This window comes from Cupressus sempervirens, chromosome 11, assembly GCF_028749045.1.
Source record: "Cupressus sempervirens isolate cs-2001-9-10 chromosome 11, ASM2874904v1, whole genome shotgun sequence".
NCBI classification, from domain to species: domain Eukaryota; kingdom Viridiplantae; phylum Streptophyta; class Pinopsida; order Cupressales; family Cupressaceae; genus Cupressus; species Cupressus sempervirens.
Window position 1 is genome coordinate 135959983 of NC_143128.1, and position 27784 is coordinate 135987766.

General features: G+C 33.9%; 1 pseudogene across 1 annotated transcript in view; it reads right to left on the reverse strand.

Moving 5' to 3' along the window:
* Positions 1-27037, reverse strand: part of LOC149528571 (glutathione S-transferase F10-like) — an 80691-nt pseudogene extending 53654 nt beyond the window's left edge. The window contains exon 1 of the transcript XR_016358351.1: positions 26930-27037. The product of XR_016358351.1 is annotated as a glutathione S-transferase F10-like (transcript). The remainder of the gene's footprint in view (positions 1-26929) is intronic.
* Positions 27038-27784: the final 747 nt, after the last annotated feature.

Sequence of the window (27784 nt, forward strand, 5' to 3'; positions counted from 1 at the left end):
ATAAGGAGATAAATCAAGTCAATATAAATATTGAAGGAAGATATCAAGAGGATATAAAGAGATTTCTTATTAGAGAGATAGAGAAGAATATAAGAAAGAGGAAGACATCTTAAGTTTCCTACTCGGAGGGAGATATAGTAAGAGGGAGTTATAAGAAATAATTTTGTAACCTAATAAGAAGATGGAAGTTGTTGATAGAGGGAGAGATATCAATACAAGTTTTCCTTTTGGTATTGTCTTACTATTTTAACCTAGTTAGTTTGGTTGAACAAAGGTGTTAACCATTTGGTTGATTTCGTCGATCAGTTTGGTTTGCCATCAATGCCAAAAAGGGAGATTGTTGAGATTTGATTGAAAAGATCATTCTTAAGAAATATTGAAAGAGGGAGATTGTTGAAGAAGACTATGTGTTTCAATCATTATTTTGTCATTGATGTCAAACCTTCTATTTGTTGGTAATGTAACACCCTGCCAAGGGATCCAAAAGAATTAACCTAAAGATTACAAAGATTGTCAAACATTTTTTTATTTTTAAAATAAGAAAGAATAATATACACATGGATCATAAAATAGTGGAAGCAATAACTTACAATCATCAATAAGCATACATAACATGTTACATTCCTTAAGGATCCCAAGACATTGAATCACATTTAAAATTAATTAAAACCTAAGTCTAACAAATACCACATCCATATGACATAATAATTAAATAATTAAAAGTCCAAAGTCCATTTAAATAATATACATTTTTTCTAAGTGCCACTTCGCAATAAAATTCATAATGCTCAATCATCCACTATACATGTTACAGGGTCTGAAAGGCTAAAAGAATATACATTTATAAAAATAGAATTACATTATCCTTCTCAGATCCATGATATAAAGTACAATAAAATAAATGAAACCATCCATCATAAAAGATATAAACATCCATCATAATGATAAAAAGATACAATGAAAGGAAATGCAAAAAAGGAAACTCTAGCCATGTTATCAATAGAGAGATCTCAATGGTAAGAGTAAAAAGCACTACCACCTGATCGTGTTGTAACCCAAAAAGGTCCACTCCCACCAAACTAAGAAGATATTATCAAATCTCAAACATGATAACAATCCAAATATCAAAAGTACTCTCTAAGTCAAAGAAGTCCTAGAAGTAATCTACCCTAAAGGTTTCAAGATAAATTGACATCTAAACCCAAAGGCATACAATGACATGTAGGAAATCTACTATGTAAGCAAGCAAGTGTCATCAGATGAATCAATGCTAGAGTTACTCTGGCAGTCTCTCAGGACCCTAACCCCCTCATAATCCATATGCGGCACTGGTATCCTCTTGTACTAACAAGGCATACTAATGATTCAAGGTCGCAACCAAGCGTTCTCTCTACTCCCATCCTAGTCTATACTGGCACTCGAGGCATGGGTGAGAAAATACAAAGTCTCTTATTAGGTTCATTATACTCTCATTTAATGTAGTGTTTTCACTTATTAAACAACTTACAATGGGTTACCCTAGTAGCCACTTAGGGCCCTGACCTCCATTGCAAGCCACTTCCTAGCATTACATATATATAACTTACCCTAAGCTCATGAAATAAAAAATCAAAGAATCATAGTAAAACAACCTCAGCCCTATATGAGTGACTAGAAAGCATCAAAAGATAAATCACAATACCCATTAGTTCTCAGTGAGCAACCATAAACCATCTAAATAATACTGATCGAAGACACAAAATGGTTAAGTCAAATATATCATAGCACTTATCTTACTATCCCACAATGATAATGAAAACTAGTAAACACCATTATAATCACACTCATCATAGAGCACACGAACACATTACCATGGTTGAGTTAAAAAAGATCAAGATTAGATCAACATAACACCACATTCACAAAACCCCCAAGCCTCTGGTAGATGTCCTAAAATTGGTCAACACTCTAGTCAACCCAAACCCAAAACATAGACAACATACAGATAAACAAAGTATAGGTTTCATAGTTTGGTTTGATTTTGAAAACTTAATGATAAGTTAAATGTAAGGTTTTAGTTTTTGTTCCAAGTATGTTTCAAGAAAAAGATTCCCAATTTAATCTACCAGTCAAACCATTCATTTATTCAATTAAAATATAGAATTTCCCCATTATATTTTAAATCAAATTTTCTAAATACAACCAAATGATAATTATTTATTTATTTAAATTATTAAAATAATTCCATTGATTTTCTAAAACTAATATAATTTATAATTTTAATAAAAAAATTATAATTTTTAATAGTTAAATAAATCTACACCACTATTTAAGAAATTTCCATTATCAAATACATTAATTAAATTAAGAGTAGGTAAGATTAATTAATAATAATTATAAAATAATTACTATATTTCAATTCATTAACTATTTAATAAATTATTAAATATTAATAAAATTTATTAATTTAAATTAAATAAATTTAATTTAAAATTTAATAAAATTATAATAATAAAATCAATAAATTAGTTTTTTTTTTTAAAACAAAAAATGTGACCTTTAAAAAGGGTGTTGTCCATGGCAACCCACTACCATAATAGCAGTTACTATTGTTTACGATAGGATCTATTGTGATAGTAGTACCTACTATATGTAGTGAGGGCCTCCCATGTGGCCGTCTTTGCCATGGTAGGAGGTGGGAATTGATGGCGCACCTCCCAACCATTTTTTAATATTTTTTTAAAATATTTTTTTAATAAATGTTTTATTATAAACAAATAAACCAAGAATCATCCTCCCCCCTTTTAAAAAATTTCTTATATATATATTATAAAAGATTTTGTTCTTAATCTAATAGAGGAAATATGACCAATCGATCAAATTCTCAAATAGAATTTTTGAATTTAATACAAAACCCTTCCCTGTTCAATTTCCATTTTTAAAATATATTGAAAGAAGGATTATATTGATCATTTAAACCCCTCCATGTATAGAAGATTTTAACAAACATACTAGAAATTCATAATATGAAACATTCATCACAAGAATTATTCAAATAACCTTTCGACAGTCATGATGAAGATAAGAAAAGAAAGAGCATAAAAAACCAAGCAAATAATCACAAGCATCTACCTAGACTCTGATGCTAATTGCTACACCCAAGAAGATTGTGAGAGAAAGTTCCCCTCTTAAAACCTTCTCTCTTCTGAAATTCTTCTGCTCTTCAAAAATTTACAGACCTTCAAAAATGAACCCTCAATTGGTGATAAGGAGTTCTCTCCTAAAATTGGGGCACTAATTGTGCATTCACCCAAGAGGACTCCTTGTTCACCAGACTTCAACTCTTTATTATCTTTTCTTAATTTTTTCTTTGTCTTTTCCATGCACGTTTATTGAATTATAAAATAGCTTTATTTAATTTTCACCTGACTTGTCTTTTCACTTAATTTATTGAATGTTAATGTCATAAGGCATTATGCAATTTTGAAACTTTTAATAAATTAATATCTTTTTCACTTCCTAATTTATTTTTGAAATTTTTAATTGATAAAATATTTATTAACTTAAATAATAACAGTATTTAGCATTTATTTAAAATTGAACTCGAAATATATTATTAAATTACATAAATATTATCACGTGCTAAATTTAAACTTATAACTTTTATCTTCAAATTTAATTCTTTTTATTTAATTAATTTTCTAATTAATTAAATTAAATTAAATATTAAAATATCATAATAGTTTCCCATTAAATTAAATCATTTAATTTGACTTAATTAATAGAAAAATCACCAAGGACTCATAAAATAGAATATGAAAACCCATCATAGAAAGATAAATATAAGATCGAACTAAAGGGTTATAATCACGAATTAACATCATACGATGTATTTTGAAGGTAAAAAAACTCAGATACTTGTCCTAATTTTCTAGGACAAATGGCTTAAAGGTTTAGAATTTGGACTTAAGAATTTATATCCCCTCTCTTACCATTGAGATAATGCGATTGGGTATGCTCATCCTGGCAATTTAGGAAAGTTGGTACCTAGTACCTACAATTTTCTTAAAATCAATGATGTACAAACACAATATTCTAAGCTAAATAGACAATGGTAGGAAGTGGTGTATCATGTAGATCCTGACTAGCAAGTGACTACGATTTCCTTCCTTAACCACATTAGAAACATCATACATAAAGAAAACATACATGCAAACCATAGACATGCAGTATGGGGTAAGTATCCATAAGAAATCACATGATAATCCATCTAACTAATCATCATCAATTACTAAAATCACTTAATAATCATCACGCATATATGAAATATAGAGTACCAAGTAATCTCATCATATAATTAACTAAATTTAAAACAATATTTGATAACATCAAAATAATACTACTAATAATCAAGCATAAAACTAGCCTAATAGAGTTAGCCAATGATTAAAAAAATGCAAACTAGGGGCAAGCACTACATCCACCCCCCTAGACATAGACTTACTCATGGAAGCCTATAAGAAAGGTAAAACTAAAGAACTCACTGTGCGGGTCCTCTCGAACCCTCTCCCCCTAGAGGAGGATATGACTCCACTAAGAACACTCTCTGGGATCTACCCATGTCCCCAACCATAGGTTCTAAAGTTGTAGGTCTCTAGCCTAAGAATTGTTATTTCCCTTGAGGGCAACAAGATGATTTGTGTCTATGTTGCCTACATGAGAAACATTCTCTATCAAAACTCCTCTACACTCTAGGTGCACTAGACTATTAAAAACTATCACCACTAGGATAACGTTGAATACTTTGAGATGGTTGGTCATACTAGTTGTGCTTATTGCATTGTGTGCTGCAATAGTTCTTAGAGATATAACCACTCTCATCACCTTGATTTGGAGGATAAGATCCTCCCTACTATTGATGACCTCTAGAAGGAGGTTTCCTATTACCACCAAAGTTGTGGTTACCCTTGGGTCCTATTGTTGTAGGTGCTCCCACAAAGCTCCCATGTCCTTGGTTGACACTCAGCTCTATAAGAATGGCTCAATGTACTACATCTATGAGGCTTTTAGGTTAAAATACCTTAACACCCCCAACTAGATATTTTTTCAAGATTTTGAAAAAATGTTGTGCCAACTATGCTATATTATCACTAATTCCCAAAAAGGTCATGAGCTCATAGAACTTGCGCTCATACTCTACTATGGTCATAATGAACTGTCTTAGGTTGTGAAACTCATCTATTCTATGCTACTTCTATTCCTCTGGTAGGAATTGCTCACAAAAATTTTCCAAGAATATCTCCCATGTGACACTATTTATGTCTATGTCTGGCTACTTCTCTTCAATAGTCCACCAAGTGGCTACAAAATTTTCTAGGTTGATAATAGAAAACCTTGATTTGACATTACTGTCAAAGTCCTAAATAGCAAAAAACATGTCAAGAGCAATAAGCCACTACTTGGCTACATATTCTAAAACATGCCTGTTAAAGGGCTTGACATTGGACCTCTGAAGGACCTTCATCTGAGTAGATACAATAGATCTCTATCCATCACTCATAGGGCTCCTATTCCTAAGTCTATGCTCATGTCCTACCTGATGAGCCCCATCCTAACCAACACCCTAAAGAGGAGGTAGGTGATCAATGATGGTCTTCATCATTTTCTTCAATTTAACTTCCTCTGAATTGGTTTGCTACTCTTTATGGTTCTCTTCCTGAATCTCACTAACATGCTCCTCCCTACCCTCTTTTTGATTAATGTCTTTGTGGATAGACACATGTACATTGATGTTTCTTCCTCATCCATAACCTCTACCACAACCTAGACTATGACCTCTAACTAAAGATCTCATCCCAGATACCATCCTCCAAAAATATCTAAGAGACAAGATTCTATAACAACCACAAAACAAACTACTATAAGGCATAGATAAAAGACACACTTTTGAAAATAGTAAGTTTAATTTCTAGTTTTTCCTCATTTAAGTTTTATCTATAATTTAGTTTTAAAGTATAAAAGCTCAAGTTTGGAATATAAAACTAAAATTTTAAGTTTTGTTTCAATTCAACTACTTTCAAGTTTCAGTTTGATATAGATATACATAATAGTTTTAAGTTTCAACTTTTTTGTTCCACTAGTTAACAACTAGTAGCATTCTGATATACCCAAAGCTCCCAATGTAGAAATTCAGGCTCTAATATTAGATGTAACACCTCACCAAGGAATCCAAAAGAATTAACTTAAAGATTGTAAAACATTTTTTTTTTAAATAAACAAGAAAAACTAACATACACATCAATCATAAAATAGTGGAAGCAATAACATACAATCATCAATAAGCATACATAATAGGTTACATTCCTTAAGGATCCCAAGATGTTGAATCAAATTTAAAATTAATTAAAAACTAAGTCTAACAAATACCACATCCATATGAAAGAATAATTAAGAGTCTAAAGTCCATTTAAATAATATACATTTGTTTCAAATGCCACTTGACAATAAAATTTAGAATGCTCAAGGGTATGAAAGGCTAAAAGAATATTCATTTATAAAAAGAGAATTACATTATCCTCCTCAGATTTATGATTCAAAGTGCAATACAATAAATGAAACCATCTATCATAAAATATATAAAAATACATCATAATGATACAAAGATAGAATGAGAGGAATGCAGACAGGAAAACTCCAGCCATGATATGAACAAGCAGATCTTAATGGTAAGAGTAAAAAGCACTACCACCCAACCGTGTGGTAACCCAAAAAGGCCAGCTCCCATTGTCCTAAGGATATAGTCTTAAGTCCCAAACAAGATAAAAATCCAAATATCAAAAGTACTTTCTAAGTCCAGGAATTCCTAGAAATAATCCAACTCTAAAGTTCCAAGATAAATTGACATCTAAACCCAAAGGCACACACAGAAACATAGGAAATTTACTATGTAAGTGGGCAAGTGTCATCACACAAATTAATGCTAGAGAACTTACCTTGGTAGTCTCTTAGGACCCCAGCCCCCTAGTGATCCATATGTGGCACTAGTATCCTCTCATACTAAAAATGCAAGGTCACAACCAAGCATTCTCTCTACTCCCATCCTAGTTTGTACTAGCACCCGAGGCATGGGCTAGAACATACAAAGACTCTTATTAGGTTTATTTTACTCTCATTTAGTGTAGTTCTTTCACTTATTAAACAACTTACAATGGGTTACCCTGGTAGCCACTTAGGGCCTCGACCTCCATTGCAAGCCACTTCTAGACATTACATATAGATAACCTATCCTAAGCTCATGAAATCAAAAATCAATGAATGATAGTAAAATCACCTTAGCCCTATAAAACTATTGAAAAGAATGAAAAGATAAATCACAATACCCATTAGCTCTCATCGAGCAATCAAAAAGTATCCCAATAATACTAATCAAAGACTCAAAATGGTTAAGTCAAATATATCATAACACTTATCTTGGTATCCCACAATGACAATGAAAACTAGTAAACAACATTATAATCACACTCATCATAGAGAATACCAACACATTACCATGGTTGAGTTAAAAAAGATCAAGATCAGATCAACATAACACCACATTCACAAAACCTCCAAGCCTCTGGTAGACATCCTAAAATTGGTCTACACTTTAGTCAACCCAAACCCAAAACATAAACAATATACAGATGAACAAAGTGTAGGATTCATAGTTTGGTTTAATTTTGAAAACTTAATGGTTAGTTACATGTAAGGTTTCAATTTTCATTTCAAGTACGTTTCAAGTAAAAGATTCCCAGTGTACCCTACAAGTCAACGCATTCATTTATTCAATTATAATATAGAATTTTCCTATTATATTTTAAATTAATTTTCTAAAATTAACTAAAGGATAATTATTTATATATTTAAATTATTAAAATAATTCCATTGATTTTCTTAAAACTAATATAATTTGTAATTTTAATAAAAAAATCAATTTTTTTAATAATTAAATAAATCTACACCACTGTTTAAGTAATTTCCATTATCAAATACATTAATTAAATTAAAATTAAATAAGATTAATTAATAATAATTATTAAATAATTACTATATTGTAATTTATTAACTATTTAATAAATTATTAAATATCAATAAAGTTTATTAATTTAAATTAAATAAATATAATTTAAAATATAATAAATTTATAATAATAAAATCAATAAATTATTATTTTTAAGCAAGAAATGCAACCCTTAAAAAGGTGTTATCCATGGCATCCCACTGTCGTGATAGCAATTGCTATACGTGGCAAGGTCTACGATGACAACAATACTTACTATACGTGGCAGTCTCTGCCATGGTGGGAGGTGGGAATTGATGGCCTACCTCTTGATCATATATATATATATATATATATATATATATATATATATATATATATATATATATATATATATATATATATATATATATATGTTTTATTATAAATAAATCAACCCAGAACTCCCCCACTTTAAAAAAAAAATTTGTAATAGATATTTTTTATAAAAGATTCTAGTCTTAATCTGATAGAGGAAATACAACCAACCACTCAAATTTTCAAATAAAATTTTTGAGTTTGATACAAAAAACTTCCCCATTCAATTTTCAATTTTTAAATCTATTGAAAGAAGGATTATATTGATCATTTAAACCTCTCCATGTATAGAAGGTTTTAACAAACATACTAGAAATTCATAATATGAAACATTCATCACAAGAATTATTCAGATAACTTTTTGAATATCATGATGAAGATAGGAAAAGAAAGAGCATAATAAACTAAGCAAATAATCATAAGCGTCTACCTGAACTTTGATCCTAATCACTACACCCAAGAAGATTCTGAGATAAATTTTTCCTCTCAAAACCTGCTCTCTTCCGAAATTCTTTTTCTCTTCCAAAATTCATGGTCCTTCAAAAATAAACCCTCAATTGGTGATAAGGAGTTCTTTCCTAAAATTGGGGCACTAATTGTGCATTCACCCAAGAGGACTCCTTGCTCACTAGACTTCAACTCTTTATTAACTTCTCTTAATCGTTCCTTTATCTTTTCTTGATCTGTTCCATGCACATTTATTTAATTATAAAATAGTTTTATTTATCTTTCACTTGACTTCTCTTTTGAATTAATTTATTAAATTTTAATCTCATGCACGCATAATGCAATTTTGAAACTTTTAATAAATTAATATCATTTTCACTTCCTAATTTATTTTCAAAATGTTTAATTGATAAAATATTTATTAACTTAAATAATAATAGATTTAGCCTTTATTTAAAAATTAATTCTAAATATATTATTATTAAATTATGTAAATATTATCACATTCTAAATTTAAAATTATAACTTTTATCCTCAAATTTTATTCTTTTTATTTAATTAATTACCTAATTAATTAAATTTAATTAAATATTAAAATATCATAATAATTTCCCATTAAACTAAATCATTTAATTTGACTTAATTAATAGAAAGATCACCAAGGACTCATAAAATAAAATAGGAAAACCCATCATAGAAAAACACATACAAGATCAAACTAAAGGGTTATAATCATGAATTAATGTCATATGACACATTCAGAAGGTAAACAACTCATATACTTGTCCTAATTTCTAGGAAAAATGTCTTAAAGGTTTAGGATTTGGACTTAAGAATTTATCTCCTGTCTCTTACCATTGAGATAATGCAATAGGGTATGCTCATCCTAGAAATTCAAAGAATTTGATATCTAGTACTTGAAATCTACGTAAAATCCACATATGTACAAACACAATATTCTAAGCTAAACAAACAAGGGCAATAAGTGGTGCATTTTATAGATCTCAACTAGTAGGTGACTACAACTCCCTTCCTTAACCACATTAGAAACGTCATAGATAAAGAAAAAAAAATACATGCACACCATACACATGCAGTATGGGGTAAGTATCCATAAGCAATCACATGATAATGCATCTAACTAATCATCATCAATTAATCATCATGCATACATGAAATATAGATTACCAAGTAATCTCATCATATAATCAAGTAAATGTCAAACAATATTTGATAACCTCAAAGAAATATTACTAATAATCAAGCATAAAACTAGCCTCAAAGAGTTTGACAATGATAAAAAAAATACAAACTAGGAGCAAACACTATAGGTAAGACAACTGCATATAACATTCAAATACTATTAGTTATTTAATTAATTAAGAGGATTTCATCAAAAGATGTAACAATAGCACCTATAGGAAAGGTTGAGTTATGATTATGTAATGAAGTGAAAGGGTCAATTAATACAGTGATTATATGATGCATTGATAATCTACTTAAGGTTGCAAAGGCTGGTCACACTTAGAAATTTTTGAATAACAAGTTACACAAAATTTTTTTTGCCAAGCTTGACTTAGTGCATAGTAGGTGCCGAGAAAAGTTAGTACAAGCCGAGCAGGAAACTAGTTGGAGTTGAGTAAAAGTTCATTCTAGTGTATATCTGTAGATGCTCAAAAATGGTTCACATCTATAGTATCATAACTTCCTCATACTAATTCATCCTATTTTCCCATTCTACTAATTCTAATCTTTTGGCCAACTTGATCATATCTCAACAATGTCAATCATCATTCATATCCTCTTTCACATCAAATGCATGTCATTTCAAAACTCTTTCAAATCAAATCAAAACCATTTCATATCAACTAAAAATCACCCCAAATCAACTTGGAATCACTCAAAATCAGTCTAGATCATCATAAAGCATGTCAAACATGTCAAATCTATCATCATTTGTCCATTCCTAGGTATTTTTATGGCTTTCCTAGCCTTGGAAACTTATCAATATGGCCTTAGTACTATCATGACTCTCAATGCTAGGTCAAACTATCATTCATGTCATCTAATATTTGACATTGTCAAGGCTCTCAGTGTTGGATCATGAAATCATCAAACCACTTTAATAATATTGACTGTGTCCATCAATATTATTATGATAAACCTTATAAATCAATCTCAATCTTGTAGCATTTATGATATCAATTAAATGTTATGTATCTTTAATTCATTTCATGTGTCCTTTCCATGTTATCAATTTGGAAATATCAATTTGACCATGGCTTTGGTCTATCCATCATCATCATAGTTGATTTCCATTATCATCATACTTCATCAAAGAATATCGTTGCACTTATCAGTCAAACTGGCTAATCATTTACTAATTTTCTCTATGGGATTAAATAACCCATAATTTAATCCTATCATTCTTACTAATTATTCTTCCTAATTGTCATCCTCAATCAATTAATTTATTTATCATTCATTAACCATGGAAATTCTTAATTTCCTAAGTCACATTTTCCTCCATTAATTCAATTTTCACTAATGTCTATTTTGTGGAATAAAGGATTTTTAATTCAAATATTCCATATAATATTGACATCATCATGACACATGGGTGTGACACCTTGTGAATTCTCCATTGAAACATGGCTAAGATATGTCATAATCCAATATTCTTATTCCCTTATGCATTTTCATATTTGGCTTCATTCGTCATAGATTCTTGGCTTTAAGTGGTCTTGAGGTGTCATATGACGCATCATAGATTCTCTTTCACATTTAGCCTTGTTTGAATTCCAAGCATCATAGAATCCTATTCTTGGCATTTTGTGACATATGCATCATGGATTCTCAAAGGAAATTCTTGCAACATCGCATATCCAAGGTGACAAATCTAATGCTCTAATTTTATGTGTTGATTATACAATGAACACTCTTTCTCTCTATTCTAGTCCCTAATTCTTGAGTTCCAGTCCCTATTTTTTGAGTCTTTTGCTTCATCTCTCACACTAAAATAACAACTTCAAGTATTCTCATAGCATTATCCATATCATATACTTTTTCTTTAACATTGTGTGCACTGTAGGAAATTTGGAGCTACATCACATAGAGAAGAAAAAAGGACATGGGAGCTACAACTGAAAGAGGGAGTTTTGAATTTATTTTGCTTTCTTTTGATTCATTTGGCTTTCATGGTAGACTAGAGGGTGTTAGCATATGATTATTGAGTTTTTGATTTTCTCTTATTATGTTAGACATTAGCCCATTTTATAGGTCCTACAGTTTAGTGAACTCAACGTGAACATGCTTATCTAACTTGGGTTTTCTTGTTTTGTGCTTGTAGGTGCAAGGAAGGAGCTCACTTGGAAGGGTATAAAGACTATCTACACTTCGACATCACACCTAGATTAATTAGGGGGTCCAATAACAAGCTTTTATGCTCTTATTTCATGGATTTTTTTAGCTTTCTGTCGTAAGGTGCACTCTTCTCTATCAAGGTGCACTTGGGACCCCTAGGAGCAATTTTAAGGGCCTAGGAGGCACCATAACCCCTGTCTGCTAATCCTAACTTACCAAATATACCTATAACTTTCCAACTATGCCCTTCTAGGCCCCAACTATGCCATGGGTACACTTTGCACTATCTAGGTGCACTTGGTAGTATAGGTATCAAAATCTTTAGTTTCTAGGTCTTATTCAAGCACCATTTCCTCACAACTTGTCACTAACCTCCCAACTATGCCCAAAAACTACCAACTACCCATGGGTGTAGTTATCACTTTTTGAGTGCACTTGGGGGCATTCTGAGCCATTTTGGCCTTCTAGGGTGCAGCCTACTCTGTCAAAGCACACCTAGTTAACAAAAAACACACACAACACAAAATCTACATCTAAGGTTTCTATCACTCTCTAGGACATAGGTTAGATGATTTTGTGTTATTGATGGTTTGTTTATAGCATGTGGTGATCATTGGATGAAGACATGATCATAACAAACTGCTAATGCTTGTTTGCAAGATGTTGTCGAAGACCTTGTATGTCTATCAAAACCATGTGTGTGGATTTCTTAGATTAAATAACACTTTTTTTGGTGCTTAAAATGTACTTTTACTTTTTTTTTCCTGGTGTTTCTATAGTGTTTAATCCCTAGGGGTTACATTGGATGTATCCTCTCCCCTTGCAATTCATGGATCTTGGGTGTAAGAGAAATATGTGTAACTTCTATAGGAGGCCTACCTTTACCAAGATTCTCAATATTGGGTATGCCAGGGGACAATGGTCCAAAAGCTAGGTTAATGTTATAGCTTCTATATAAAATTTGATTATGATGAAAGTTGTGTTAGCAGTATTCATGCCTGATAGCTCTCCTCCAGTACCCTTGTGGTGCATCAAACCTTGGTTTTCAAGGCTAGGAGACCTTCTGTAAAAGTTTATCATTTACTTTCCAAATGGAATGCCCTGACTAAAAACCATGTTTTAGTGGCAAAAATCCTTTCTATCGATTGGTTCAAGGGGCCACCCATGGCCGTGAGGACATCCTACATTCTTGCAGTCCTTAGTAGAAGCAACAATCCCTTGGAAATTCATGCCCCTTGGGAAGCAAATCTTGGTAGCCCCAAGAAGTGAGTGTGCTATAAGGGGGAGCCTGTGGTGCCAAGATCCTAGGTTTTCTACTCTAGATAATCATGGCTAAACTTTGGTTCAAGTAGGAATTTAGTGGATATAGTCTTAAAGCCTAGGTTATTGTGTCTTTGTTCACTTTTAACAACAACTATTCTTGTCTTAATGTGTCTTGCATGTGTTTGAAACATTAATCAAGATAATAGCCAAAATTCAAATTTACACCTTGAACCTTCTCTTGAAACATTACACATTTTCAAAATAGTATGACCTTTGTCAAATATTTGCAAACTTTTCTCAAATACATTCAAGACTTGAAAAACATGGCCATTTGTGATCCTAAACTTGCTTGGCATAACATAGGTTTCATCCTTGCATAGAACCACTTGCATTCACCATAATTTAGGCCTCATACTTGCATTACCTAACCTTCATATAACATCTTTTATTCCTCATTTGGTATCCCTCAACTTTCATATTGCATTCATTAGGGGTTAGTTTGCCTCGCTTAAATTTTGCATTTCAACCTCAAAATCAACACTTTGCATCTCCCGGTTTGCACCTTTGCATGCCAAACCCTCATCTTTCCCACTTTAACCATCATTATAATTATCATAAGAATCCTTTTGAATGTCCATTTTTTTCTTAACATTGTCACCTATTATTTAGATCACTATGACATCAATCTGGAAAACATAGCACTTAGAATTGCCTTAGTTTCAATGCAATTTACCAATTGTGCCCTAAAACTACCAACTATGCCCAAATTGGCCCCAACTACACCACAAGTGAATTTGGTACTATATAAGTTCACTTGGTGGTCTAAGGACCCATTTTGGGATTCCAAATAACATTTTGTGGCTTCAATAGTGTCCTTAGGTACTTGGATAAGTCCCCATATCCCAGCATGCCCTGATTTGCATTCTGCATCTCCTAGTCTTCATTTCATTTATTTAAGACATAATTCCTTAGGTAATAACCCATGTTCTTCACCTCCTAATCCATTCTAACCTCAACCCTAGCATCTTAGATTTCTAGCATATCAATTTGGCAACCACACTACTCAGAATCAACAAACCTTTAACCTAGCTTCCCAACTACACCTAGAAACTACCAACTGCACCCAAACTAGCCCCAACTACACCATAGATTATTATTTACTATTGGTGAACACTTGAAACTATCAAGGTGTACTTGGGCACTATTAAGGTGTACTTGGGCACCTACATGATCATTCTGGGCCTCCAAATTGCATTTTGGGACCCTAAAACTGCATTTAGAAGCCTTTGTACATCTTCATTCGAAATTTGACCCAAAACCACATCTTGCAAACAAAATCTTATTTTTCACCTTAGTAATTTTTCATAGTGCATATAAAATCAGCATAACCACCATTTCATGTCCCCAAAACATCATTTTGAACCCCCAAAACCTTTGAATTTAGTCAAAAATTTGAACAAAAATATGGACCCTAGACTATTACATTATGTCAATGGATAATGGATCTTGAAAATGGTCATTTTATCATTTTCTTTAGTAAAATGATATCTATGTCAAGGTAGATTTGACTTTTTCATTTTGATCTTATCACTTTTTGTCTTTTTTCGGTCAAGATCAAAATTTTGTTGTCATAACATTACACTGCTAGGCTAATACCTTTAAAATATTTCACCTAAGTTCAAGAAACCTTATATATACCTTTATAATTAGAATAATCATATTCCTAGTGTCCCTAAATGTCATTTTGAATCACCCTAGTGTTATATCGCTCTCATCTTGCATCATTCAAAACCTTGGCATTATTTTAACTACCAAACCTTATCAAATTGTCCACCAACCATCTTGTCTTCTTGATCACTTATCCTCATTTTTCATAGCCTAAAAATCATTATCAACCCTAGAACACGATTCCTTTGCACAATCCAGCTTGCATACATCAACCTTTAGAATCCTTGCCAAGTCTAAAGAATAACCCTAACCTTCATTTTGCATACCATAAACTTCATTTTGCATACTTTCAAAATAACACTTTCCATTTGCATTTGCATAGCATCCCTATAAAATTTACATTGCATATCAAAAACCTAGTTCATTTAGCATTTTCTCACATTACATAACATCCATAAACACTTAAAATTCTAAAAAATACTCATATCTTGCATACCCACATCTTAATTATCAATTTTTGACCTGATTTACCAACTACACCCCTATTTTACCAACTACACACTTCAAGTGCATAGTTGGTAGTTTTAGAGTGCACTTGGTAATTAGGGACTTCATTCTAGGTTCCAAAACCCTAATCTGCACATCTACACCTTATATTGGATCCCTAAACCTTGCAAAACACTCTAAATCACTTAAAACATTTACATTTTATATTTTAGGCACCCTAACACCTTTGTTTACCCACTACATACCTCCTACTTACCAACTTCTTACCTTTAGGGCTCCAAGTGCATGAAGGGTTCACCATGTATTGTTTGAGCATAGTTTGTAGTTTAGCTATACAATTGGGGGGTAGAAAGTCCATTTAAGTTTTCTGCCATTGCATCTGCATTCTTAAGTATCATGCCAACACTTACTAGGACACAATTAGCTCAGATACCTAAAGAACTCTATCAACCTTTGTTTTCTTAGGCACCAAGACAATGAAAACCTTGTCTAAGACAAAAGAAGAGAAAGAAAACCCAACAAATCTTTAACAAAGACAAAATCGAGGCATCACAACCGTTGCTTGCAAACCCCTTAAACATGTATCCAAAAGAGAACCATAATCAAGCTATGACACAACAAACCTTAAAAAATGTGCCTACTATGATGTTTCCTTCAAACACTTCCCCTACACATGGGATGGTTGAATGGAGTCCAAAATTTGAACCTATATTTGTGCCAATACCACTAGGAGGAGGAAGTGTACCAACCATACCTAAGGATGAATAAACACACTCCTTTGAATTCAGAAAACTCAACACCCGTACCTTCAATTGTATTGTACACCTAAGTGATGAATCTAACATTAACTATGGCATCACTGATGAAGAAATGGCTAGGGTATGTCAAGACAAAAACTTTCACAAGAACTTCAAACTTTTGGCAGCCTAAGAAATTGTCAAAATCAACCCAAATGTGAAGGGACCTAAGTCCAAACATCAAACCAACACAACAATTGAAAACATACAACCCATGATCAATTTGGATTTAGATAAGGGCAAACAAGCTTTAGAGTTTTAAAATACAATAATGGCACCTATAAGGTCCCATCAAGAAACAACAATTGAAATCCTTCAAAGTACATTTGAACAAATCAACATTAACCCCTTGTTTGATGAACTGTAACCAATAAACATAAACATGACTCTCCTTAAATATCCTAAGAGGATATTGAGACTTGATTTTAGTCACATGATGCAACAACAAGATGATCCTAAAGTGACTTGTGCTCTAGGGATGCCAGACATACCTTCTTTGGAGACAAATCAACAAAGTGCACCTTTGCTCCTAACTCTACCAAGTCTTATGACATCAAATGTTATGGAGCCTCCCATGAGTACACTATGTGAAAAATCAACTACAACAATCCCTGTTGATTCACAAAGGAAAATTCTTATTGACATTACACCTATTCTGAAAACGAATGCACCTAATTGTCAAGTCAATATGGTGTCCCAAGGAGAAACCTCTAACACACAAAGGTGCCAAAGTAACAATACCAACATGGTGGTCAATTTGCAAGGACATAACCAGCTACCCCGACAACATAAACCTATAGTAGTCCAAGGACCTAATTTTTCCAACATGCATTCAACATATCAATAGAAACATCAACCACAACAACAATAACATCAAGTGCTACAAGGATCCAACATCGCTAACATACAACCTCAAGTGGTGCAAGGATCCAACATCCCTAACATACAATCCAACATAAACTCACTTGACTTACACACAATTTATCAATGAAAGTTTCAATAAAAAATCCAACAACAACAAGCCATGTTTGTTAAACAACAAGAGAAACTCAAGCGACTTGAGCAAAAAATTGCATTCCAACAACATTTTTTACAACAATAGCACATGCCCTAACAACCTCAATAGATACCTCTACAACAACAATTCCATACATGGTCTCACATACAACCAACAAAAGTATCCCAACAACAACCATAGAAAGTGGCACTAAAACAACATATGGTACATCAATCGCAATTGATACCACAAAAAGTACCCCAACATGGGTCACAATAGGGACCCTTTTGTCTTTGAGGTGCCAACATACCTCCACCACCTAGTGACACATCACTAGACTCATTAGACATAGAAATGTCTGAATTGAGTAGACATAGCTCCCACCATAGCAAATAGTCTACTCATAGGCGCAAAAGACTTAAAGGGAAAGCTATCATGCAAAACCCTAATGAAGAGCTATTATAACAATTCAAATAGCTTTCCAAACAAGTCAAGGCATTAGAAGTCCAAAAGAAATAGGCTCTATATACAGAAAGGGACCTGCATCCTAATCCATTTGACAAAAGTATGTATATGCCTCCACTCCCAAAACACTTTGAGGCTCTAATGTTTGAAATTGATCACATTCAAGAATTATATGCCTCTTGTACTAAACTCAGTGATATGTTCACTTACCTTATGAGATTGTTCCCTTGTTCTCTAGGTTGGCCTACACTTGAATTGTACTCCAAACTTCCTGGTACTATAAAATCTTGGTCAGAGCTAGTAGACAAGTTTATCTCCCACTTTTAATTTAACATTAAAAATGAGGTAACACTTTTTGATTTGTGGTCAACTAAATAGAAGACAAGAAAACCATTCATCGCATTCTTACTATGCTGGAGAAGCTTAGTCAGTCAATTCTCACTAGACATCCCTAAAGAACAACAAGTTAACCTATGCATTGAAAAATTAGTCCCAGACTTAATGTATGAACTCAAAATCAAGAGTCCAAGCACCATTTCTAAATTGATGAAAAAGAGGGTCTAGTATTGAAGATGCTCTTATTCGTAAGGGAATCCTCAAGATAAACAAGGAAAGCACAAACACCAACTTGTCTAAAGACAAGGCAACAATTTTCTCCAAAAACAAGAATGTGACCAATGATGGCATTCTGGATGCCCGTATGATTAGCATAGCACAACCTCAACTAACTTTGAAAGGTACAAACCCTACAAATTCACAAACTCCTAATCAAACATTAGCTCCACAATAGAAAATTGAGACTTCCACACAAGACAAACCTTGAAGACATCCTAGAACCAAAGACATGAAATTCACACCATAGGGCATACCTCTTGAGATTACACTACAATAGTTACTCAATAATAACTTCCTACAATTACCTCCAATCAAAGATGAGCAGATTGGTGTGATGACAAAACATTCTGTGATTACCACCACACAAAAGGACATAAGACCTCATCATTTTTCCAACTAAAGCATGCAATACAAGACCTCATTGATGATGTTATAATAATAGTTGATCCATCAATGTTAGCATCCAATTCTAATCACACTATTTTGAAAGATCCTTTGGGTAATCATGACAAAGAGAAACCCTCCCGTAAAAATTCAAACTCACAAGGTAATGTGAATTACATGCACATTGGATATGACTACACTATTAATTTCTTTAATGAGTCTAATTACCACATATTCACATTCACATTGAAGGCTGAAGATCCTCATTGCACTATTGCTACACACCATACCAAGATCACCCTACTTGGAGCCCCATCTAGACCTACCACTTCTACTAGACTTGCACCCCCTAGTAGAACTGCTACTCCCACTTCATCTAATTATAGCCTTGTTAAAATTTTTAGCAAGACCCCTATGAAAATATCCATCTTGGACCTACTAGGTGCATTCCCCAAAATTAGAAGATCTTGGATCGAGCCCTTAAAGAGTCAGTAGTCCCAGATAACATCGATGTTTCCCAGTTCCAAGCCATGGTTGGGAACCTATCTACATCAGAACATATCACCTTTTCCCCTTAGGATATTCCTAAAGATAGACCCAACCATAGTGATCCTCTTCACCTTGAAGTCTTTGTCCACAATGTTAAAGTTAGATGTGTCTGATAGAGTGGAGCAGGGCTGAATATCTATACACTTAAAGTAGTCAAAGGTTTGGGTTATTCTTAAAATTATGTAGATTCCTCTCAAAGGATCATAATAAAATCCTATGATGATGGTGAACACTTCTCTACTAGGGTCATCATCTTACCTATTAGAGTTGGTTCAACTACTAAGAACACTTTATTCTAGGTCCTAGATATACAAATGAAGTGCAACATGATACTAGGCCACCCATGGATCCATGCTATGAAAGCAGTGCCTTCTACATACCACCAGTGCTCAAAATTATCCTATGATAATGTAGAGGTCACCATTCCTAGTGATCTAGATCCCTTCTAATTCTGTGCAAATATTAGAGGAACCACTACATACTAGGTCTTGACAAACCATGCAACAAACCCACTTGAGTCCTCCAAGTATGTTGACCCTTCCACACTCACACCCACATCTAAAGGAAAGCTCAAAATCCAAGACAAAGGTTGTGGTGGGTACTAGATGTCACAAGCCTTTCACATTGGGAAACTTCCTCTATCTCCCAAGTCATATGGTAAACCTTAGCTTATACAAAACAAACCTGAATTTGCACTTCAAAAGAAACCTTTTGTGGCTTTCACTAGTGGATGCCGACTACATGAAGAACATGTCCATGAAAATACCTCTACATGGATGGAAAAAACTAAAGCAGAACAAGAACCTGCTCATATATCCCCTGACAGGTATGGACTTTGATTCACAATCATGCGAAAAAGGGATATGATGGATGTAGTGGCCTGGGACCTCAAAAGCAAGGTATTGTTCAACCTTTCACTACATCAAGATGACCTCAAAGGTTGGGACTTGGATTTAAACCATTTTTTTTTGGGTCTTCTTAATATTGAGTCATGATCATCTAAGGATGTGAATGGTTCAAATGATAACAAGGCATCTAAGAACACCCAACCCAAACCCACCCAATCTGTATCTAATGTTGATGATCCTGACACCTTCCTCAGTCTTGATCATATGTTTTCTACCCTAAATAGCCTACCTATAGAAGATAAACATGTAAATCCACCTATCACTCAAACCAGTTCTTCCCCTTGGTTTGAAACATTCTTGGATCCAAGCCCTCCTACTTTTGAACATGATCATGATGATATCACTGAAGTAGATATCCATATATATGCCTTTGACCAAAGCTTATTCAGCACTGATGATGGCATTTCCCTAGTTTTCCTTGAACTTATTGATTGGGACCAACAAGGACCACCAAGGTTTGACTAGTTTGAAAATGATGATGCCATCACAAAATTCTTTGAGCTCTGTGAAGTTTTACTAAAAGGAAATCACAAATCTAGATTTTTCATTCATCTAAATGTCATGGCATATTTTGAGGAGTCAACTCCATCTTCTAGTAGCAAAATTGAGAAAATAACATAAAAGACAATAGTAGGTCTCTTGGTGAAAATTGAAAGGTGCCATTAGACCATGAAAAAGTAGAAATAAAGGATGTATTTAAAGGTGAAAACCTCTTTGAGGTGCTTGAGGATGGAAGATTAGACACACCCCCATTGAAGGAAAGATCAACATTACTATTGGAAATGACAAAAGAGATTAATCTGGGAACTCCTTATGACCCCAAGGTCATACACTTTGCAGCCTCATTATCACCAAAGGAAAGGGATGAATTTTCTAGATTCATTCTAGAGAGGTAGATCAAATTTGCTTGGTCTTATGTAGACATGCTAGGATTAAATCATGAACTAGTCCTTCATCACTTACCACTAAAACTTGGAATGAAACCAGTAAAACAAAAGTTGTGAGAAATGCATCCTCAAGTCGCCCTCCTTGTCAAAGCTAAATTGAAGAAATTATTGGGTGCCAGTTTCATAAGATGCATTGATTATGCAAAATGGATATCTAATCTAGTATCAGTAAGTAAACACTTTGGGGGCATCTAGATATGCACTGATTTTTGTGATCTTAACAAGGCATGTCCTAAGGATGATTTTCTTTTACCAAATATAGATATCATTGTTGACATGACAACTAGGTATGTGATTTTATCACTAATAGATGGCTTTTCTGACTATGATCATATAAGAATAGCCCCTAGAGATCAACACAAAATAGCTTTTACATGCCCTTGGGGAACATACTACAGGAATGTCATGCCATTTGGTCTGAAAAATGTTGGGACAACATATCAAAGAGAAATGACTATAATCTTCCATGATTTCATGCACATCCTCATGGAAGACTATGTTGATGACTTACTTTGCAAATCCTATAAAAGAAAATATCATTTTGGAATCCTAGATCAGATATTTAATAGAATGGAAAGCTATAAGCTTTGTCTAAATCCAAAAGATGTGTATTAAGGGTTGTTTCTAGAAAGCTCCTAGGATACATTGTTTCTCAATGAGGCATTGAGGTGGATCTTGAGAAAGTAAAAGCAATACTTGACATGCCTCCTCCAAAAAAGCTAAAAACCTTAAGAGGACTACAAGGAAGATTACAATCTGTCCATAGATTTATTGCACACCTGGAAGGTAAGTGTCACTTTTTCCAATGCCTCTTACATAAGGGAGTATCCTTTCAATGGAACAAGCAGTGCCAAGAATCTTTCCAATAGCTCAAGGATGATCTTGTACATACACTAGTTTTAATGACTCCTATTCTAGGAAAACTATTCATTCTATACATATCTACGACAAATACAACATTAGCAACTCTCTTAGCACAAAATGATGAACAAGGAAGAGAGTGATCCATATATTACATCAGTAGAACACTTATGGATTATGAACTCAATTTTTCACTCATTGACCAAGCTTACCTTGGTGTTGTCTTTGCAGCCCAAAAGCTAAGACATTACATGCTCTGCCAAAAAATAATTCTTATCTCTAAGATTGACCCACTGACATATCTCCTAAGCAAGGCTACTCTCACCAGATTCTTAGCCAAATGGGTCATGATCCTTAGTGAATTTGACATAGAATATGTAGATATAAAGGAAATAAAAGGGCAAGTAATAGTAGATTAGTTAGCAAAAGCACCTATGTCAAATGATCATCCCATGTCGATAGAATTTCCAGATGAAGCCATATTTAGCAAGGATGTAGCTAACGAATGGAAACTTTACTTTGATGAATCACATACATGAAATGGTTTAGGAGCTGGAATTATGTTTACAACTCCTCAAGGAGACATAATCCCGAAGTCATATAGGATAGCATTTCACTACACAAACAACATAGTATAGTATGAAGCACTGATCACAGGACTCAAGATAGCTATCCAATGGAACATTCAACATTTACAAGTCTTTGGTGATTCCCAGTTGGTCATCCACCAAGTCAATGATGATTATGAAACCAAAGATGATAAACTAATGCCTTACAAGTAGATGGTAGACTTCCTTAAGTCTAAATTTGTCACTATCTCTTTTCATCATCTACTAAGAATACACAACAAGAAAGTTGATGCTATGGCTATCATCACTTCTATGATTGATATGCCTCAAAATGTGGAACATTGTGAATTCCTTATTGAGAAACTTTTGATTCTAGCATTCAAGCTCCCTCAATTTAAGTTTGTGTGCAAACTTGTTGGCCCTAATTCTCCCTGGTATTAGGAAATTTACAATTACCTAAATGCCCAAATCCTACAACCCAACTTATCCAAAAATGACCATTGAGCCCTTATCCATCAAGCCACTAGATATGTCATCATCGGTGACACCTTGTACAAGAGATCCTTTGACCAAACCCTTCTCAGATGCCTTGACTCACAAGAGGCTAAAACTGCCTTACAGAATGTTCACGAAGGTATATGTGGAGGTCATTTCAATGGTTTGAGTCTAGCCAAGAAACTTCTTAGGGCTGGATATTATTGGCCAACCATGAAACAAGATGCCCATGATTTTCCCAAAACATGTCATAAGTGCCAAATCCATAGCAATTTGATTCATGCACTAGCACAAGAATTGCAGCCAGTCATATCTCAATGACCCTTTTCACAATGGGTATTTTATCTTATTGGAGCTATTTCTCCTCCATCCTCTAATGGCCATAAGTTCATTATCACAACAGCAAAATATTTTACCAAATGGGTTGAAGCTATCCCTCTGACCTTTACCATTGGAAAGTGGATTTCAAGGTTCACCCTAAACTACATCATATGTCGGTATGGAGTACCCTTGGCTATTATTACAAATCATGGTAGTTCATTTCAAAACAAAGATGTAGACAAGCTCGATGAGAAATACAACATATACAATCGATATTCTAGCATTTACCACTCACAGGGAAGTGGCCAAGAAAAAGCATCTAATAAGACCATTTTTAAGATTCTCCAAAAGAGTGTCAATGATTCTAGTTGAGACTGACACCTACAACTAAATCTAGCTCTTTGGGTATATCGAACAAGTGTGCATGCTCCTACTGGCACAACACCATACTCTCTTGTCTATAGTGTTGAGGCCATACTTCCCATTGAAGTTAAAATTCTATCATTAAGAGTGTCCATACAAGATGTTTTCGATGATGAAAACTATTGAATATCTAGAATCCATGAGCTAGAAATGCTTGATGAAAAGAGATGAGCTGCCTTGACACATTTGCAAGCTTACCAAATCCAATTCAAATGGAGATATAACAAGAAATTTTGAGGTCATCATTTTGAGGTCGGTGATCTAGTCCTAAAGATGAACTACAAGACTTAACATCATAGAGAAAAATAAGGCAAATTTGAGCCAAATTGGGAAGGACCTTATGTAGTTACTACATCATTTGGGTCCAGAGTATATTAGCATGTGACTCTAGAGGGTGAACCATTGCCCATGTCTATTAACAACATGCATCTTCACAAGTATTACACTTGATTCTATTATAAGTCTTGAAAAAATATTTTTAAAAATGCCAAAAAGTACTAAAAATATATATTAAAAAAAAAGAAAAAACTCATGAATAAAGAAAATAAAAATGTGGAAAAAGTCATGGAAAAATGGATGCGTTGATGAAAACCTAGCAAACAAGCATCTTGGCATGAAAATTCGAGTTAGGAGAAAAATTCCATCCAAGAGTGAAAACCTATCAAATAGGCACTTTGGGCAAGTACCATGGTGAAATCCTAGAAAATAGGTGCCATGTGTAATCAATTCTTGCTCCTCCATCTATCAGGATTTGATCTAGGCTTTTCCCCCTCTTTTTGTCATTCCCTAATCATATACATCATATTGCAAGGCATACTTGGCTCCATGACTATGACTCATGAACTAGTAAATATCCTCTGTTATCCTACCTAATGCATCACTAGTCTATACATACTCTATCATTGGCCTTTGTACATAATTTGTGTCTTGTTTGGGGGCATATTACCTACATGGTGCATGGGTTTGCATTTGAACTGGGGGCATATCCCTAAGCATTATTTATCTATTGGACTAATTGCATAACAAATTGGAGCTAACACTTGTATATGCTTTTACAATCCTAAAAAATTACTAAAAATAATAAAATGTCCTAAAAAAATTAGTAAAAATCATAAAATGTCCTAAAAAAATCATTAAAAATCATAAAATGTCCTGAAAAAGTCACTAAAAACCATAAAATGTCCTGAAAATAAACCCTAAAAATTGCAAAATGTCCTAAAAAATGAGTCACATGAAAAACATCAAATATCCTCAAAACACCTAAAAATCACAAAACCCACCAAAAATCTACAATAAACCTTGTAAATATTCAGTGTGGATGACCACCCATTTTGCGTACACACTTGCACTTTGTAGATTGAAACTCAAAGCACTAAACTTCAATGACAATCACATATCTAAGCAATGTGAACCAAGAATCAATCAAACATGTCACTATGAACCTATTAACTGAATCAACCATCACATGATCAACCTGTCAACTACCATCTGAAGACCTCAAACACTAAAAAATATTTAATAATTGACAAGAATAGCTATTGGCTCACACTATTTAGTGAGCGATTTACTTTTTTGGTTTTTTTTTCTTTGATCATGTTCCTATGCCACTCGATGATATAAATTGATCCATGAGAGTGGCCAAGATGGTTCATGGTGATCTTTTATTTTTTTTCTATTACAATGTACCTTTAAGAGTCTAGGGAATGTATATATACCTTAGGAAGGACAAGGTCATTTTCTATCTAGATCATGCTTGTTTATGTAGAAGGTTTGCATTTTGTACTCCAGCCCTTTATGCCATGATGCATTGAATTCCTTTGGCCACATGAAGATAAAGCTCCATTTGACATATAGAGCACTAAAAGAAAAATTCTACTCATCATAATAAGAGTTCCTCATCTTATCTCTTTCACCTTTTGTGTCTTCTTCATTTACTACCTTGGTCTTGTACTCAGATACATCAAAAATATTGTTGTCCTGCATTCTTTCATATGTCAAAAATCCGAAATGATCCACAACAATACATCATTGCAGTTCATTTTCATTCATTTTACATGTCATTGGTGTTCGTTTTACATTTCATTTGCATTCATTTCATATTATTTTACATTTCATAAGTATGCATTCCACATCATTTTACATTTTACTTACATCCATTCCATATCCTTTACATTACATTAAGTATTCATTCATGAGAAAAACATGTGGCAGAAAAAAAAAAAAGGCATTTCCTATGCATAACATGTGATAAATCAATTCATGATGTCATCATATGTAAGTCCACATAAAAAAGCATAAATACATCCATATAAAACATCTAAAGCATATGCATAATCCATCTCATGTATTCATCATAACACAAGTACATCTCATAAATGTCTCACAAAAGTATCAGAGTACATGACCATGGTTTACATAATTTCTAATTACCCATAGGTGTGAACCATGAAAAAGCATATAGAAACCAAAAAGAAACATAGAGAGGCCCCTCTATACATGAGTCTGTTAGTGTCATCTCGTGTTGTCCCTAGCCTCATGGCCCTTGTCTGACCTTGAGGATGATCCCTCTTCTCTCTATGGCAACCTCATAGGCCCCATCACCCTTGCACTACTCTATGTCCTCTATGTCCTATGGGAGTGAGATCTTGATGCACAAAACCTCTCTACTCTCTACCATGGTGGCACCACTCTCTCATACTAATCCCACCAGTACTATGCTTCCATGTGTGCCTTGTTCATCATCATTTCCATTTAATGGAAGTTTGCATCTCTAATGCTGTTGATGAACTCTTGAGACTCCTATACTGCCATCTCTGCCTTGTGCACCATGACATATCTCTTAACCATAGCTCAATCTCTCTGTACTGCAACTACATCCCTCTCTTCAATCACAACATCCCTCTCTACCACAACTTGATCCAACTGACTCCATGGACCTCTAATCACCTCCACCAGATCTAACTAACTAGGTCTTACCTGTACTGGTACTAGTGCCCTATCGACATAGTCCATGAGATCCCCCTCCACATCCATCATAGATTCATCACCCCTAGCCTTCCAATAGTCATCCTCATCCTCTCCCATGTCACTAACTCCTAGACTATCCCCACCCCCACTATATCCACCCTCCTCCTCATCTCCCTCATCCTCTCCCTCAATATCCTCCTAATCCTCTCCCTTCTCCCCCTCAGCATCCTCATCATCACCCCCACCTTATCCCACATCATCCTCCTCCTCATTAGCCTAATCATCTTCCCCATCCTTGTCCTCATCATCCTCCTCATCTAGCTCTTCCTGAGACCTCACTCATGGTACTGGTATTAATGGATCTATCAAAGGCAAAGGGTGATGCTACATAAATGATTTGTCATATTCTAGCATTGTGCTTGCATCCACTACATCTACTCGTGCCCCCCATCTCCTTAGTTGTAACTTCACTAGTTCTGCATATACTACCTATGTCTTGATAGGTGATCCCCACTCTTGGGTCTCTACTCTAGACAAAGCAAATAGTGCTATCCCTATCAGTACATCATGTCTCTCCCCAAACTATCTTTGTACCTACTCTAATAGGTTCATCTTAATCACTATATGCATAATCACTATGCACCCTATAAGATAGTGCTCCTACCTGTAGAGTGGTAAGTGAATATCATCATCATCCCATCTAGGGAAATCTTTGTAAGGTCTCTAGATAAATTGTGTCATAGTGTCTATCTAATGCCAAAAGTACCTTACATATCCTAATGGTCCTTAGGCTAGTAAACCTCTATAGTTGTATGCATATGGCATATAATCCACCAAATCTCACTCTACAAGAGCCCTAAATAC